The sequence below is a fragment of the Melopsittacus undulatus genome, assembly GCF_012275295.1.
Source record: "Melopsittacus undulatus isolate bMelUnd1 chromosome W unlocalized genomic scaffold, bMelUnd1.mat.Z SUPER_W_unloc_4, whole genome shotgun sequence".
Lineage (NCBI taxonomy): Eukaryota > Metazoa > Chordata > Aves > Psittaciformes > Psittaculidae > Melopsittacus > Melopsittacus undulatus.
The window spans coordinates 1,324,497-1,343,625 of NW_022993946.1; the positions used below are offsets into that span (position 1 = coordinate 1,324,497).

The window sequence follows — 19,129 nt, forward strand, 5'->3', positions numbered from 1 at the left end:
ACAGGGAAGGACACATTCCACTAGACCATGCTCCAAGCCCTGCCCAATCTGGCACTGAACACAGCAACAGGCTCCACTCCTTATTCCATACCATTCATGTCATGCTCAGATCCCACATTTTCAATATACCATCACTCTTACCTTACTGCATGGACCAATCCCTATAAAGCTGCTGAGTCCATCCGGTCCATGATGTTGGGCTCCATCTCTTGTAACAGTCTTTCAGAGCAGGAGAGGCTGTGTGCAGTGTTCACACTCGTGAATAACCTGGGCAATAGTATCCATTGCTAAGTCCACCCCTCAATCATGAGTTCATCTCTAGGTTGCATCTCTGCCCTGATGGCCTGAAATGTCATGGGCCCACCAGGCTCAAAATAATTCATCCTCCCCTTCAGCAGTTTCTGCAACTTGCTGTTGGGGACTCCATATAGCTGCCTTCCATCTCCGACACTTCCAAAGCACTGGAGGGGCTCAGTGGACCAGATACTTGCTCATACTGTCCATACACCCTGCCACTCATGACTGTCCAGCCTTGGGGAAAACCTCTTGGTCCTCCTATATCATTGTCTAACCCTAGACAAGAACCAAACACGACTTTGCTTAACTTTTGAGATAAGACAAAATGGTTGTGGGTAAAACACACTGTATGTGTGCCAACATGGTGATCCTCATCAGAATCAGCAGGCAGATACCAAGGGTACCCAAAGGCCATTCAAAACCTTCAGAACTCTCAAATGATGCTGCTGTTCTTGTCACTGGGGCCAGTGTAGCTGCTGTGCTTGCCAGCTCTCTCACCACCAGTTTCTCTGAGTCCATATCTTCCTCCTCTGCCTTGCTAGAAAGTGCTGCATGGTTTCCTGCATCCTCCACTTGTCCTGGGTGCCTGAGGCTGGACCCAGCTGAGGCTCCCAAAGGTGGTATCTTGCTCTCTGCATCCTCCTGGGGCTCAGGCAGCTGCTGAGGGATGTTCACAGCTGCCGAGGGTCTTGGCTCAGCTGCGGGGCTTGGTTCCTCCACCACCTCCTCCCGCTGCTCGCAGCCGCCTCTTCCCCCCCCCCCCCTTGACTGCCACGACCTCCACTGGCAGCCGCCCCCTCCTGGCCTCCTGGTCCCTAGGGCTGCTCTCCAGAGCCGCTTTGGCTACCACCAGCTCCCGGAGCCACACCCCCTCGGCTCCCGCAGCGACGGCCAGGACGGTGAAGAGCAGCAGGATGGCCAGGTACAAGTCCACAGCCATGTCCATCCCACCCTGCTGCTGGAGCCCGCCCATATTCCAAGTCATTATCATAAAGTACAGTGAAACAAAAACCTTAGCCCAAGCCCCCTAGCCGATAAACACTAAAACAGCAAATACAGGCTATAAGTAAGGTACGACATGCTGAAACTGAGATCAAGAGCAACAACTTTGAGAGCAAATAAATCAGCATTCTGATGAGTGACTATTAATCCGAAACAATGAATGCTTATCACAAATACAATTAGACACACTCCGGTCAGATCTGTCATTATCTCAACCCTTCATGCCCCATGTTGGGCACCAAAAAGAACTGTCATGGTTTAAGCTCAGCCGGCAATCACCCACACAGTCTTCACTCACTCGCCCCACACTTTCCTTCCCCTGCTCCCAGAGGGATGGGGAGGAGAATTGAAAGAATGTAACTCCCACAGGTTGAGATAAGAGCAGTCCAGTAACTAAGGTATAACACAAAACCACTACTGCTGCCACCAATAAGAATAATGAGAAGGGAAATAACAAGGGAAGAGAATACAGTAGCACCCACCAACCAACATGCAGCCTGATCGATCAGTGAACTAGCCCTTACAGGTAACTCTCAGTTTACATCTTGGATATGACGTGCTGTGGTATGGAATACCTCTTTGGCTAATTTGGGTCAGGTGTCCTGTCTCTGATTCCTCCCAGCTTCCCCTCCTCGATGGCAGAGCATGAGACTCAGTCCTTGGTCAGACTAAGCATTTGAGCAGTAACTAAAAACATTGATGTTATCAGCACTGTTCCCAGGCTGAAAGTCAAAGCCACAGGGCTGCACCAGCTACTAAGGAGAAAAAATGACTGCCACTGCTGAACCCAGGACACCCCCCTTAAAGAACTCAGGGATTTGCGTATCTAAATCAGCAGGTTCAGTTATCTACACTATTATTTAAAAGAGCTAAGCCATTATTCATTCAAGAAGTACAACAGTGAGTCTGGTCTTACCAGCAGGTCTGCAGGCTCCTTAGGTTAGGAACATATAGCACACCTCTTGCTTCTTAATCATAACATGATGGATAATCTTCTGAAAACAAGAAATTCCAGTCATATTCTGTGTAATCCTGCCATTCCACTCCAAAGCCTGTCATCTTGCATCCAAGCTTGTCACATCTTCAGGATGGAGAACATAATTTCAGTTCCTTTCAAGAATACACTTTGGTGCTACATACAACACTGAGAAATAAATAAAACCATCCCTCCAAATGCTGCACCTCACTCACTACACCAGAACCTGCCTGAAAGTACTTCTAATTTCAGAAGATAATCCCAGGTTGGAAGGGACCTCAAAGATCACGCAGTCAAACATTCCTAGGCAAAGCATGACCTAGACTAGATGGCCCAGCAAGTGTTCTATTTGGTTGTGGACTGCTCTTACCGAGAACTCCCTTCTGCAATCATGGTGAACACAGATTGGAATCACACCCAAAGAACAAGGTGAGATATTTTTTAAAGAGGTTTCTGCTTAGCTCAGATCTGTTCATTAAAGGTGCTGCATTGTGCACATGGGCCATGTTAGCTTACTAGCAGTGGAAAGGTCAGTGAAAGTGAATTAATGAAAGCACTCCACTCTCCAATATCTGACATGCAAGAAAGGAGCCTCTCTACCTCCACTTCTCTTGAAAAGTACATTCAAATTGAGGGCATGTAGGTGGCATCTGCCAAAAGTGGCATGTGAACAACATTTGCAATTTAACACATTCTTATAAAACATAGAACTGTAAAAGCAGCAATTCAAACACTCAAATCAAATGCTTATGCCGAGATTACATCTGAGAATCTAGCCTTTTCAGGCTAGGGGGACAGGGGGAGGATTTTAAAGCTCTTTACAGAAGGCCTCAGCAGGGGTTTGTGTCCAAAAATTCAAGCCCCATCTGACCCATAAAGAAATCTAGTCTCACAGTGGAGCCACCTCTTCACTTATAGTGGAGATACAACCTTAAAAATTAAACTTAGATTACAGAACTCTGGTGCTGTCTGTTACATAGCACAAAATGGACAAGCGGAAAAGTTGACCACTCCCAAGGGCTGTGGAAATCCACCTTGCACACACACAGGTACAACAATAGAAGAGAACACTAGGTAGGAAACACTCTCCATCCATCTCCCACCCACCCCAGCTGTTGCCTTTCCCAGGCTGAGCCATGCACCAGCACTAACCCAAACAGCCTTGTCTGAAACACTCTGGGCAAACCTGCATCTGAAGAGCCACCCAACTGCTTTACAGCACTTCCAAAACCTGATTTTCCCTGAGAGAAAGGGCTCCACCATTTCAGGGTGGGATAAGGACCACAGCAGAAGTCAGTCAAACCCACAAGTCACACAGCTCCACTTTAATGTTACATGAGATTATTATTCCCACTTGCACATGGCTTCCCCTCCTCTCTCCAGGCCCTGTTTCCTAACGCATCCACTTCTTGCCCCAAAAAAGCCAATGCTTCCATACCATACCCCAGCACCACAGGAAAACCTCTGATTGGCTGTGATCAACATGTTAAAGAAAAAACATACACTGCTATTCTTGCATTGTCTTCGAACCCCTCTAATTTGGAAGGGATAATAGCTGAAACACGTGGAAAAAAAGCCAGAAAGCTCAGAACAACACTTCTATGCAAAGAAATAGCTTCCCCGTGGAATACTAAGCTCTATTTCCCCCAAAGCAGTAAAACTTGAAAACCATATATGAACACATTTAAGATCAATAACAGAAAAACACTGAGCAGTTAAGTCACATTCCACCTAAGCAGCACTACCATTATTGCAGCATCTGACTGTCAGAGGACAATTCAATCCTGGAAGCATGTATTTTAATTGTTTTTCCACAACAGGCCTCAGCTTTACAATTGCATCCTTCTCAGGAGGTCAGAACAAGGCACAGCTACAGCTCTGAAAAGCAATTCTGTTTAGCAGCTCTACCTTATTCATTCTTTAAATCTCACACCTACATATTCATTATGAACTATGTAAAATACCAGTGCCAAAACCGCCATCAAAAGCCACTGCAATCTTTCTGTTGCTTGGAGAAAGGCTTGACCCCTCTGCTTCCCTAATGAAGATGTGGGGAAAGCACAAATCATGCCAGATGTCAGCTCTGGTGCTGCAAAGCAGCCACCAAACTTCAGAACAAGCTCAGTGCAATACAGCCATTTCCTGCTGACAAGCAAAAAGGAACTACCATGATGAACCCAGCTTGTTCTGATCAAACCATTCAGACAGCTTAGTGAAAAAATACCTGTCCTAGTTGTTGCAGCACAAGAGCCAGCATTTCAACTCAACTCCCTTTTCCTCTATCCATTTAGACAGGACTTTTCCTGTTATTACTACAGAAAGATGGGGGGGAAGATCGAACGGGACAAGACACAATGACGGAGGGGGGACAGAGGGGGACAGACAGGGACAGGACACAGACAGGACAGGAACAATGACACACAGCACCCCAAAAGAACACAAGTCTCTTTCAGAGAACTGAGAGTAGCAATGGTTGTAAAAACTCCCATAACTCACAATAAAGGAGCCACATACCAAAATGGAAAAGCCTGACTTTTGTAAGATTTCCTACAGTGGAACAGCCTCGCTGCTCCCTATGACCTACCACAGCATTCCTAGTCCTCTGGCTGCACCAATTCAGCTACTTCTGCAGATCGCACCAGAAACAATCCACACTGCCGCGGACAGGTGGAGGGGAGAAAACACCGATACGATGTAGGTTCACAAAATGCTCCGTTTATTGATTACAAGGCTGCTCTTAATATACTGTCTTACACGCGATCACGCATTACTTGATTGGCTGCTTCACTTTGCCCACGAGGGGTACACGCTCCACTTTACCTCTCCTGATTGGTTTCACACCTTTGCTTCAGCTTAGCGTTACATCATGCTTCTGGCATCTTGTTATTGCATTCCTGTTTTGCTGATCTTGACACTTCTTCTTCTTTTAACCTGGGGTCAGAGGTTCACTTTCTCACAGCTTGCTGTAAGCCTGTTAAAGCGCCCATGCTTGACCCCCAACATCTCCCCCTCTTTTTTCAAATAAGGCGTTCGTCATCTGCTGCATGCGTTGCATAATACATTGTAACAAACAAGGTCCAAAAAACAAAATTAACATAATTATTATTGGTCCGCTAAACATCATGATTAAACTCCTTAACCAACTACTTATTCCTAACAATTTTAACCAAGAGTCTACAGTAAGTTTTTTCATATTTTCTTTAATTTCAAACAACTTCTTCTGAATAGATTCAGAATGATCAGAAAGATTCATACAACACATGCCCAGAAGCATTCTAATGCAAAGGGGATGTGAAGCAGCTGCAGAAGTAAACTGTACAGTGTTAACAGTCAAGGAGTTACACTCCCCCTTTTTTTTTTTTTTTTTTTGATCAGACAAAAAGCCATTTATTGCAAAGCATTAACTCCTTATATACTATTGCTTACACACACCTACAGCAATTTGGCATATCATGATTGGATACTTGTCTTGAAGACCCTTAGTGACTAACATATAATTGGTTAAGCTCAGGTGTGAGAACTTGACCTCGAACGCTTGCCAACAGTCCACAGTTCTCATAACTCAGTGAATTCCAGCTTCTTCTTATCTTGCTTGCTTAGGCTTCCTCGGGCCTCCCACGGCCTTGCTGTATCCCTCGGAGTTATTCAGAGCTCATGTACCAAATATTCATTTTCCTGTGAGAACACTGTCTCCACATCTCCCCATTTTTAGTTTTACTAAAGGTTTTTTACAGTTTGGTATGTCTGCTCTGTCACTGCTTGACTTGTGTAACATAACAACCCACTACTCTAGGTAGCATTATTTCAGTAAGATTAGTCTGATTTGAAGTCACTTGAACTTTTATAACATGTGGCATACCAGTGAATCCTACACACCATGTAACAGGATGGAATAATGAGGATTTAACACATGTGCTCAGTATACTTGTCCATTACCCATGGTCACACATAATAGAACAGATATTACAAAGATTTTACACAGATTTCTATCATTGCTGTTTCTTTATGTTGTTCTGCGGCTTCATACTTTTCTCTGGCAGTCAGTATGGCCCTGTTGATAGCTGTACACAGCTGGGCCTACCCTTTTTCTCCTGTATGGCTCTCTGATAACAGCGGAGGCCATCCCTCACATCAAGGTCTGGCATGGCATGTGTCTCCACCGCTCTACACCTGCTGGGTTGCAGCCAGCAGCGGAGCTAAAGATTCTTCTTGGTGGCAAACACAGAGGCCAACCCAGTCTTGCCCTTGACTGTGGTAGCAGGCATTTGGTCAATCTCAGTCCTTGCACCTTGTTGTCAATGCAGAGTTTCACCTGCTTAACCCAGTAACAAGTCACTACTACAGCAAAGCACACACAGATTTACATTAGCAGAGTAACTATCACAGAATGCATCAGCATGTTGAAGATGCTGATGACAGCGAGTGACTAACCAAAGAAACTTCTTACCAGTGGAGTTCTCCCACCCTCTTAATTTGTTCCATTACTTGCTTTATAACACTACCATCATATTAGAATCTTTCTAGCTTTTGCCTTAGCATTTTCTAGCAGCTACTGCAAATTTGCATGCTCTAACATCTCTTTTACAAGTGACAAATCCATACAATACAAGGTATAGTTTCTTATTAGCAACTGGCTAGTAAATACAGGTGGTTTTATACACAAAATCACAACCTCTAATAATAGCTACTTTACAAGCATGCATATTCAAGCTGTTAATTTTCAGTTGCCCTCAAGTGATTTTTTGGTTTTTTGTTTTTTTTTTTGTTGTTGTTGTTGGTTTTTTTGTTTTGTTTTGTTTTTTTTGTTTTTTTTATCCAAAGTCGCTCACACAGCTAAAACCACCGGCCTATCGGCAACTGCACTTTTGCATTAACCTTTTCTTGCCCGAAAGGTTAAACTGCTACCTGTTAAAACTTTTACATGAACCTGACAACAAAAAAATACACAGAACACTGTCTGCCCTCATCACACACACACACATATGGGATCCCACAAGCACACTCCACACAACTACAATATTTGAAACACAAAATCCGGACAATCATTGCTCCCACTGCACAGTCCCACATACAGGACGTGGCACAAGGACCCTGTAAAGACTATCAGGAAACCAGCTCCGAGAAGCATCATTGCAGTGCGAGGTGGCAGGCCCAACCTTAGCAGGCGTCCCTGCAGAGGCTCTGCCTCCCTCACATCGCATGAGGCTTGGGCTTTTATACTGACCAAAATGCACACTCGTTCCGACACAGGTGGTCAGCCTATGTTGGAAGAAGTTGCCAGCAATATCTATAAAGGTTTGCAAGGGTCGATAGAAACATGAACATACTTATATTTACCAACTTCTAGTACATGAGTATCACAGAGAGACTGTATCAAAGGAGTTGTATATGGGGTCCCAACTGCATGGTCTGACACATTCTGCCCAATACCCCTGATAAGAGCATACAAGAGACTTTCCCACTGCGGGTTTTGAACCAGCATATACACCACAAGGAAACCGTGCAATACATCTGCATCCCCCACCCGTCTCACTTCTCCCTTTACAGCTACCCATTTATCGTGAGGATATGGGGGATATAAATCAGGCTTCTTTTCCGGATGAATAGGCTCCAGGTCAAGAGCACCATCCAGGTCAGCATCGGCATTATCAGGCATCAGAATCTCAGGAGCAGCAACAGCAAACTGATGAACGTGCACAGGCTCCTTCTCAGGGTCAATAGGGCTCAGGTCGAAAGGATGGTCTTCATCCTCATCTTCAGTCTTCACAGCCATGGCAGCAAACAGCGGAGGTTGGGGGGGGGGGGGGGGGGGGGGGGGAGGGGGGGCACGCTGGTCTCCATGATCTCATTTTTTGACTTTAGCATCTCTAAAACAGTTCTCCAAATGACTAACAAACTTTTCACAGCTTCATTGCCTTTCGTGGCTGCATTCCACAGCTTAACTCCTGCCCCATTCCACAAGGATATCTCAAATCCGGTAGACTCATCAATCTCTGGGTAACGTGTCTTCGACCATTTCAACATTAACTTTAGGTCTGTCTCTTTAAGGGTTGCTCCCTTCACCTTAGGAAGGACTGAAAACATCCATAAATCAGGGGCTTCTTCCTTAGTAATTTTCTCCCAAGTCTCGAGATTAAAAGCTTCACCGACTCCCACAATTCTTCCCCTATCTTACGCCATTGATCTTTGGAGAATAACTGTCCCGCATTTTCTAACAACCCCCTTCGTCGGCACCAAAATAAAAAGTCCACAAGTTCCTGTCGGGGTATCGAGTACCCTGTTTTCTTCGCTACGCTTCTATCGTAGCCTTTTCTATCGCTGATACAGCGAAACCCATCCCGAACCAGACCGCAGTCTGCCTGACTCACCGGTCAGCCGTGGCCACGTAATTTGAGCTCTTTTCCTGCCTCTCTCGGGCAGCCGGGATCTCCACCTTCTCTCGTCCACGGTCTCTCTCTCTCCTGGTATCACGTCAGGGTCACCAGAATGCCGCGGACAGGTGGAGGGGAGAAAACACCGATACGATGTAGGTTCACAAAATGCTCCGTTTATTGATTACAAGGCTGCTCTTAATATACTGTCTTACACGCGATCACGCATTACTTGATTGGCTGCTTCACTTTGCCCACGAGGGATACACGCTCCCCTTTACCTCTCCTGATTGGTTTCACACCTTCGCTTCAGCTTAGCGTTACATCATGCTTCTGCAATTACTGGCATCCTGTTATTGCGTTCCTGTTTTGCTGATCTTGACACTTCTTCTTCTTTTAACCTGGGGTCATAAGTTCACTTTCTCACAGCTTGCTGTAGGCCTGTTCAAGCACCCATGCTCGACCCCCAACACCACACAAACCTCTAAATACAAATATTTTACTTGACCACAGAATATTTTGGTGATCAGATTAACAGCACACCATCACAAACAACAGCATGGCGTATGTGATAGGAACAAATGACCTCCCAGGGACAGAAACAGCATGCATCAGGTTTGCAACCAAAGGAAACAGCACAGTAGATGCCCTCAAAGTCACTTTCTAGCACAGAAGTTTTATTTCTATTAGCCAAGCTATGAAGTACAGAACAGTACCATCAGAATAGAGCAAACATTGCAGGACCTTACTACAAAGGTAAGCCTGGTCCTGAAGATCAGGCTCCTCATTACCCATTGCAGTGGGGAAACCCTGCATGCAGCATCCTTTACAGCAAGTTACATGCTGGCATGCACAAGTTGCTTGAACAGGGAAGAAAAACACCAAACCAGTCAGGTTTGTGCCCCAGTGCACTTTTACTCACAGGTTTATAGCAAAAGCAACCTCATTCTCATAGTCATGAACAGATGAGTGACAGAAGCTGAGCACTTGCATGATAAACCACCTTCTCCTCAAACAAGATGGAGGTGGCACATCATCTCTCAGCTAGTCTGGCACAAAAGTCCCAAGGCTTTAACCAGCACAGGATAAGGAATGAACAAAGACAACAACAACCTGCTTTTAGAATGTCTGTGCTTTAGGATGAGAGGTTTTAACTCAAGCCTTGGGCTATCAGAGAACCGCACAATCCGCAGATGCTCCTGTGGGAAACTGCAGGGGCCACGTATGCCAGAGCCTCTATACCAACACAAGGCCTAGGAATTCACCTCTACAGCTTCAGAATGTGGCAGATTCAGGTATTTTTTTCAGCCAACACTAGAGAATTCTGATCTCCTCCCCTTGTTCTCTTTTCCCCAACATCTCCATACTGCAGTAGCCCAAGAATGGAGCTGAACTATGGAGTGTTGATCTGATCAAGGGTAGGAAAGCTACACAGAGGGATCAGGATTTAATAAGCCCAAAGGTCTTTTCTAAGCTAACCAGTTCTATGATGAGACCCTCAAGACCAAGATGCATTTTAAGCAATTCAATAGTCTGTCTCTGCAGAGAAGCAGATAAAACCTTATTTTACTGGAAAAGGTCACTCAGCTATCATCTCCAAGGGCTTACAAACCCACACAGCAAAATCACTTTTTTTTGTTTGTTTCAGAAGTCGGAAAAGCATAATTTGCATTAAAAAAAAAAACACCAGCATTTACTTCAAAACTCAAGAGTGAAAAACCTCTGTAACAGACTATGAAATGTAATAGGTAGTGACCAACCTGGGTTATAACTGATGCTTGGATTCAGATGGGTTTTCCAGGGGAGTGCAGAGCAGCCATTAAGAAAAGTTACTGCACACTACAGCAAGAGGTCCACACTTCATACACATTAATTACTTAGCTGCAGCAGGGGAGTTACTGATGCCTAGCCTGGTTTGTTTCACTGTAAAAGGCTTCTACTGCTATTCATATTCGCTGAAGGAAACTGAAATAACATCTTGTCGCCATCTGAATACCTTGGAATTATTATGGACAAGCTAAATACAATTATTTCCCCCACCCCACCCTAAAAAAAAACCAGGACAAAAGAAACCTACCAGCTTGCAAAGCCACCTGACAGAACAGACCTGTACTCCTACATAGAGCAGCTCTCCTTCAATGATGCCCTTTATCATAATGACAACTTCAACACAAATAATCCCGCTACAGCACAACCCAAGAAGTCAGTGAAGTAGAGCACCACAGAAAAGCAACACACTGTAGGTTATCCACCTTCACTGTAGCATTCTTGGGTACACTGAGGATGACCTTGAACTCACACAGAGCTTCCCCTCCATACCACTGCCACAACACTGCAAAGCTGAGCTCACTGAAAGCAGCAAACAGCTTTTATCCAGCTTGCACACACCAAGCGACCAGTAGTGCAGAGAAAACCAGTAAGAACAAATTCCTTCCTACTAGCTATACCTGTGTCATTCCATTTTCTAGAGAACAGCACCAAGCCCTCTCAAATTACCAAGTAAAAAAAAAAATCTCTTCTTTCCCCCCTAAATTCCACTCTAAGGTAGTCTATTATTTCTACATCTGCTAATGCTACCAAAGAGTTGAATCCTAACACTGAATCGAACTGTAGTCTCAGCATATTGGGAGGTTTTCCTGCCCAAAATGAAACAGGTGTCATCTGTTTCAATTACACTAATCACAAGGAGACATAACATTACAAAACTGGCACTTTTTATGACAGAATAGGTAGGGTTGGAAAGGAACTTAAGATCATCCAGTTCCAACACCCCTGCCATGGGCAGGGACACCTCACACTAAACCATGTCACCCAAGGCCTCGTCCAACCTGGCCTTGAACACTGCCAGGGACAGAGCATTCACAACCATCCTGGGTAACCCCTTCCAGTACCTCAGCACCCTAACAGTAAAGAATGTCTTCCTTATATCCAATCACAGAATCATAGAATAGTTAGGATTGGAAAGGACCTCAAGATCATCTAGTTCCAACCCCCCTGCCATGGGCAGGGATATCTCACACTAAACCATATCACCCAAGGCTTCATCCAACCTGGTCTTGAACACCGCCAGGGATGAAGCATTCACAGCCTCCCTGGGCAACCCATTCCAGTACCTCACCACCCTCACAGTAAAGAATTTCTTCCTTATATCCAGTCTAAACCTCTGCTGTTTCAGTTTCAACCCGTTACCCCTTGTCCTGTCACTACAGTCCCTAATGAATAGTCCCTCCCCAGCATCCCTGTAGCCCCCCTTCAGATACTGGAAGGCTGCTATGAGGTCTCCCCACAGCCTTCTCCAGGCTGAACAGCCCCAACTTTCTCAGCCTGTCTTCATATGGGAGGTGCTCCAGTCCCCTGATCATCCTCGTGGCCCTCCTCTAGATTTGTTCTAACAGTACCATGTCCTTTTTATGTTGAGGGCACCAGAACTGCACACAATACTCCAAGTGAGGTCTCATGACAGCAGAGTAGAGGGGCAGGATCACCTCCTTCGACCTGCTGGTCACGCTCCTTCTGATGCAGCCCAGGATACAGTTGGCTTTCTGGGCTGTGAGTGCACGCTGCTGGCTCATGTTCATTTTCTTATTGACTAACACCCCCAAGTCCTTCTCCGCAGGACTACCATGAATTTCCTTTTTGCCCAACCTGTAGCTGTGCCTGGGATTGCTCCGACCCAGGTGTAGGACCTTGCACTTGGCATAGTTAAACTTCATGAGGTTGGCATCAGCCCACCTCACAAGTGTGTCAAGGTCCCTCTGAATGGCATTCCTTCCCTCTAGCATATCAACTGAACCACACAGCTTGGTGTCATTGGCAAACTTGCTGAGGGTGCACTCAATCCCATTGTCCATGTCAGCGACAAAAATATTAAACAAGACCGGTCCCAACACCGATCCCTGAGGGACACCACTCGTTACTGATCTCCAGCCAGACATTGAACCGTTGACCACAACTCTTTGAGTGTGACCATCCAGCCAGTTCTATATCCACCGAGTGGTCCACCTATCAATCTAAACTTCCCCTGTTTAAGTTTTAACCCGTTACCCCTTGTCCTATCACTACAGTCCCTAATGAATAGTCCATCCCCAGTATCCCTATAGCCCCCTTCAGATACTGGAAGACTGCTATGAGGTTTTAATAGACTTTTCTTTTTAAAAAAGATATTTCAAAAGCGGACCATGATATACTAGAGGTAGGAGAATATTTAACACTCGGCAATCAACAGCACCAACAACTGTACAGTCTGCTGGACAAACCAGTGCTGGAAGTGACCCTGCAGGAAAAGTAGCTTTTGCTTTCAGTGAAGTCTAGGATAAACTTGCTACATTTGAAATGATATAAAAGTGAAAAGGCATCTCATAACCAAAGACATTTCCTAATATACTCTTGGTTAGTACCTTTAAATTAATCCATGGAAGTTTGAAATTTTTACTTTCATATTTCAGAAAATAAATAGAAATTAAAACCACCATACCCAACACACCATGGACACAAGCACTTGTTTGGTAATAAAAGCAAAAACTGGAACAGAAGCCAAGTAAATATTTACCGATTCCATAGTTGAAAGCTGTCATTAGCAGGAAATACATTAAAATCCAGATATGTGTCCCAAAAATGCTGTGTAATCTGAAAAATATAGGAAGTTGTTAATTAGGAAATTTAAACAATTTTATTTGCAACAAGTATGCTATATTCAAGTACATGAAGGGCTAATAAATCAAAGTCCTTGCCTAATCCAGAAATAAACTTCCTGAGTCTGCACAAACAGAAGTGGAGATGTGCACAGAGCAACAGCTCTTGCTGCACTTTTCACGGATGTTTTTCCAACTACAAATTCCTAAAGTGAAATTTCAAACAACGGGCAGGAACCAGAAGGAGCTCTCAGCACCCAAGGCAAGGGGGAATTGCATTTATTAACTGGTGCATGAAAGGGTTGGCAGTTGATTCCAAGCCCAAAACCTGGGTTTTCCCTGAACTCATTCACCACAGCTGTGTGGGGCCAAGCAGTCACAGGTGACTGTCACAGGGGATACAATTTTTGGACAGCACAGCTCAGTGGAAGCCTGTCATATGAGCAAGAGCAAGCCTGAATTTTGCAGTTCAGACCTTTGAGGATCTGCAGTGCAGAAGACCAGAGTTTGGGCAGAGCAACATGTAATACACTGCCTTCTTCCAGATTTTTTATGCCCATGATCATAGAACCATAGAACTGGGGGGAAAAAAAACCTGAACTTCCAACTACGTTATTTGGAAAATCAGTAGTGCTGCTTGCTGACAGTAGTGACCAAGATCAACTATGCACAAAATTATCAGAGTCAACAAAAATCCTGTCCCATGACATACTGACACATAGTTTTGAAGATTCCTATCTGCTTTCTGGCCTATACATGGAAATTTTATTCATTACTTGCTCATGTGCAAGATATACATTAAGTATTGTAACACTGAAATAGTGATCACATATGAGCCAAGCAACAGTGTACCATTTTTTATGAAACTTATCAAATTATTTATTAAGTACAGCAAATAGTGCAGCAGAAGATGCCCAATGCACAGGTCATGGGCATCGTGTGTATTCCATCACTCACACAATGTTCCTGCTGTGCAGAATCTAACATTTCAATTTAAAATTACCTGCTTCCAAAAGCCTAAGTTATAATTAATAATGTTAGACACATTTACCCATCCAATTTTCTTAGCTTTAAGTCTGATGAAATGGATCAGTTCACAAGCTAACATTTCTATCCTTGTTTTCCCTTCTGTGAACTTACAAGACAAACTGCTAGACAAGGCTCGATGCAGTGGATAAGGCTCCCACATATGTGCCAAGCTAACCGCAGCTACAGAGAAAGCCATTTGCAATGCAAACCAGAAGATACTGTCTTCCTTTGCATTGAAACAGTAGCATAAATACTAAATAATTAATTGTTCCTGGTGACCAGATTCTGGTTTAAAACAGACTCAGTCTTTCAACTTCTAAGTTCTCCCACCAGCATCTTTTTGTTCTTTCACACTGATCACATCATCCTCAGCAGTTCACCACTGATTAGTTACTGGTTCCTCTTGCTGCACTCCCACACAGATCAGTAAACTGCAGATTTAGAGCACACAGCACTTTTCCAGCATTCATTAAAAAAAAAAAAAAAAACAAAAAAAAAACAAAAAACCCACAAACAAACAAACAAAAAACACACACCCTAGGAATTAAGTAATTCAAACTTCTTTAATAAAAGGGTATCTTATGACTTTACAGAAATCCATATTTGGAGATGGAAACTGCTTTACAATCACAAACATAATCTGGAAAAAAAAAAGGTATGCTTGCATTAAGATTAATTACAGACTATTTCCACCAAAGCAGCTGGGGCAGGCAGCCATGATCTAGCAGGGGAATGATGACTGGGAACACTGACTGGTTACAGTAGCAAGGCAGGAGCTGGCTTCAGAGGCTGATGTCAGCAATGAAAGAACAAAAGCAGAGTGTTTCTGGTGCAGTCACTTAGAAGGGTCTCTGTGAAAAGCGTGTTCGAGATTCAACAGTTTTACACATCTAGATATTTCTCCATTTGACCAACTGAATGCAGAAAGGGTTCTACTTCAATCCCCATTTTACAGGGATCAGGAAAGAAGCCATGTGCTGAAGTCTCATTTCAAGCCATGGGAAAGCCAGTCCCCCCACAAGCAAGCACAGTTTTTTTTACTGCTTCTTTGAAGCAAAAAGTTGTATTTTGATTTACAGACAGACTTGCATCAATTCAGATTCTATGGTGCTCCAGAATTAAGAAGTGTAATGGGATATCAGTATGAGATTTAGATTTTGGCTTAGACCAACTTCTGATATGGGGGGAGGCTCTTGGGAGTAGAATAGCCGCTTTCCACAGTAGTCATCTGCTTCCCTCTAATTTCAGGAAGAGACAGTTTCAATGAGGCATCTCTCTGAGGGCTTCAGTGAAAACATATACCAGGGAACAGCATGACACCAATGAGCTTACGTGTTCAGATATGTTCCACTACCTCAGATACAGAACCCAAGGAGGCACAAGTAAAATAAATGTGGAGGATGGGGAAACCTAGGAATGTTTTCCATAGGCATGTTCAGAACAACATGGTAAGACTGTCTGCATGGCCTTAAACAGCATTTGGAATGCAAACACTAATCTTTCACCCTGCTGAAATAGTGACAAATGCTTTTCCTCAGAAACTGCAAAAATCACGAGAATTCCAGAATCCAAGAAAACTGAGGTTGCGGGGAGAATCCATAAGCGGACAGCACTACAAACCACACATGTAAGAGAAACAGTGTTGGTTTTGCATAATTGGGAATGGAGCTTTACAACATTAGAGCTTTAAGATCAATATTAAGGCTTTGCAATATTAAGATTTTTTAATACTGGGGCTAAGTTACTAAGGGAACAAAACAAAAGGTTTGAGATACCATAACTTCAAAAGACACTGTCTTTAACCAGACAATATAATATCTGGAGGAAAGATATACTCTGTGGTTAAAAAGAAAACTATCTTTGTACAACCCATGAAACTAAGCCGGTGTAAACTGGTTCTGTAGTTAAACAATAAGTTGGGGTACCACATGTCTGCCAGAAAGTTATGAAATCAAACCATAAAAGAAGATAAATTGAGAAGGGGAAATGTAACCAGAGATGGGAGAGTTAACATATACATTATTCACATCAGATAGGCTGCAAACCTTGGAGTACCCAACCAACAGGGAAATGAGGGAGGGAACCTGTGGATGGGAAAGGAAACATAAATCAAAGTCCTGCTTTTGCTGGGTATGCCTACTTACTAGGACACCCATTTTTGCACAAACATTAATAAATAGCTGCTTCACTGCTGCGTCTACCCTGAGCTTTTACAATAAAAGCTTCCATCTAGAGATGATTTCTCACACCACATACTTACCAGCTATGTGTCCTCCAGGAATATCTGTAGATCGCTTCTGCAACAGGGATTCTATTCCTGCCTGGTTACAGCATCCAAGTAAATTCCAAACAAGTGTTGGAGTTCAGGGAATCACAGAATTCTAGGGTGGTTTGGGTTGGAAGGAGCCTTAAAAGTCATCTAGTTCCAATCTCCTGACACAGGCAGGGGCACCTTCCACTAAACTGGGTTGTTCCAAGTCCTAACCAACCTGGCCTTCAACACTGCCAGGAATGGGGCAGCCTTCTCTAGACAACCTGTTCCACTGCCTCACCACCCTCACAGGGAAGAACTTCCTAATGTCTAATCTGAATCCCCCCTCTGCCAGCTTAAAACCATTCCCCCTTGTTCTGTCCCTAGAGGCACTTATCAAAAGCCCCTCTCCAGCTTTCTTGTAAACCCTTTAGGTACTGGAAGCTGCTCTAAGGTCTCCCCAGAGCCTTCTCCAGGATGAAATAGCCAAGCTCTCTCAGCCTGTCTCCAGAGCAAAGGAGCTCCAGCACTTGGGACACCTTTGTGGCCTCCTCTGAACTCACTCCAACAGATCTACATTTGTCTTGTGTTCGGAAGCCCAAGAGCTGGATGGAGGACTACAAGGAAAGTCCTGAAGAAACCGAAGGGTTACAGAAACAGTGCAAAATTGATCACCTCTGCTCCTTCCCACAGGTTTTGCTCACATCCACTTGAAAGCCAAGAACAGCCCTGCCCAGCACAGCAACAGAAGTTTTCCCTTGGCTCTCAAAGAAAATAATCAGATTTGTGGCAGTCACTCGAGCACACCCAGACCACTATATGCAGCTCAAAACTATTTAGAAAGAGAAAAAGGAGACGTGTTGCAATGCAGATATGAAAGATGGGAGAGAAAGTTGTTTCTAAGAAATACATACAAATGAGATTAATAACATGCCTTTAACTGAAATGCCCTGCATCCTATCAGTAACTTACAAACCATTTCCAAATACACATATAATAAGCAAATTGTTCTGTTCAGTGGGACTCAAGTCACACTCTCTCACACATGCCCCTACATTCTAAAACCAAATTTCATGTAGTGGTGTGAACCACAAAAATTGCCATTCACTAGAATTCACAAAGCAGCAAGTATTTCTGCAGCAACACAACAGCCAATTATGATCATCCAGCACCCATTACTGCAGTGCAAGACAAAAGCATAAAGAGAATTCCACTAATGTTAAAGAAAAAAAAAATAGTGTCCTCCATTCAGCAGTAGCAGCCATTTTTCTCCTCAGCAGCTGGCACAGTGCTGTGGTTTTGACTTTCAGCCTGGGAACACCACTGATAACACCAATGCTTTTACCTATTGCTCAGTAATGTTTACTCTGACCAATGACTTTCTCAGTCTCATGCTCATACAGGGAAGAGGGGAAGTCAGGAGGAAGCAGAGACAGGACACCTGACCCAAACTAGCCAAAGAGGTATCCCATAACACACCATGTAATGCCCAGGATGTAAACTGAGAGTTACCTGGAAGGGCTAGATCACTGCTCAGGTCGGGCTAGGTATCAGTAGGTGGTGAACGGTTGTATTCTCTTCCCTTGTTATTTCCCTTCTCATTATTAATATTGATGGTAGCAGTAGTGGTTTTGTGTTATACCTTAGTTACTGGACTGCTCTTATCTCAACCGCTGGGAGATACATTCTTTCCATTCTCCAGCCCCATTCCTCCGGGAGTGGGAGGAAAAAGGGGGGAAGTGAGCGAGCAGCTGGGTGGTTCTGGATAGCTGGCTAGGCTTAAACCATGACAGTTCTTTTTGGAGCCCAACGTGAGGAACGAAGGGTTAAGATAACTGACAGATCTAACAAGAGTTTGTCTAATCGTATTTGTGATCAGCATTTATTGTTTCAGGTTAACAGTCACTCATCACAATGCTGATTTCTTGGTTCTCAAAGTTGTTGCTCTTGATCTCAGTTTCAGCATGTCATACCTTACTTACAGCCTGTATTTGCTGTTTTAGTGTTTGTCAGCTGAGGGGCTTGGGGTAAGGTTTTATTTCACTGTACATTATGGTAATGACTTGTAATACAAGGGGGCCTGCAGGGATGCTGGAGAGGGACTATTTATTAGGGACTGTAGTGATAGGACAAGGGGTAACGGGTTGAAACTTAAACAGCAGAGGTTTAGATTGGATCTAAGGAAGAAATTCTTTACTGTGAGGGTGGTGAGGTACTGGAATGGGTTGCCCAGGGAGGTTGTGAATGCTCCATCTCTGGCAGTGTCCAAGACCAGGTTGGATGAAGCCTTGGGTGATATGGCTTAGTGTGAGGTGTCCCTGCCAATGGCAGGGGGGTTGGAACTAGGTGATCTTAAGGTCCTGTCCAACCCTAACTATTCTATGATTCTATAAGAATCACTGATAATGAAACAGATCTGGTTTGCTTTCCCAGTGTGGTCACCACCTCTATACTTTGGGAGGTATATAACAGAACTGCTTAGCAATTACACATCTTTTTTCTCCACCTCGGGTGGTCAACCTGTGAAGGAGACATTCCCATTCCTTCCCAGCCACCCCACCAGACTATTTAC

General features: G+C 44.1%; 1 protein-coding gene across 1 annotated transcript in view; it reads right to left on the bottom strand.

The window, feature by feature from the left end:
• LOC117438267 (ankyrin repeat domain-containing protein 11-like) overlaps nucleotides 1-19,129 on the bottom strand; it is a 181,786-nt gene that overhangs the window by 138,492 nt on the left and 24,165 nt on the right. The window contains exon 2 of the mRNA XM_034073789.1: nucleotides 13,196-13,272. The gene's annotated coding sequence lies outside the window, so the exon portion shown is untranslated. The remainder of the gene's footprint in view (nucleotides 1-13,195; nucleotides 13,273-19,129) is intronic.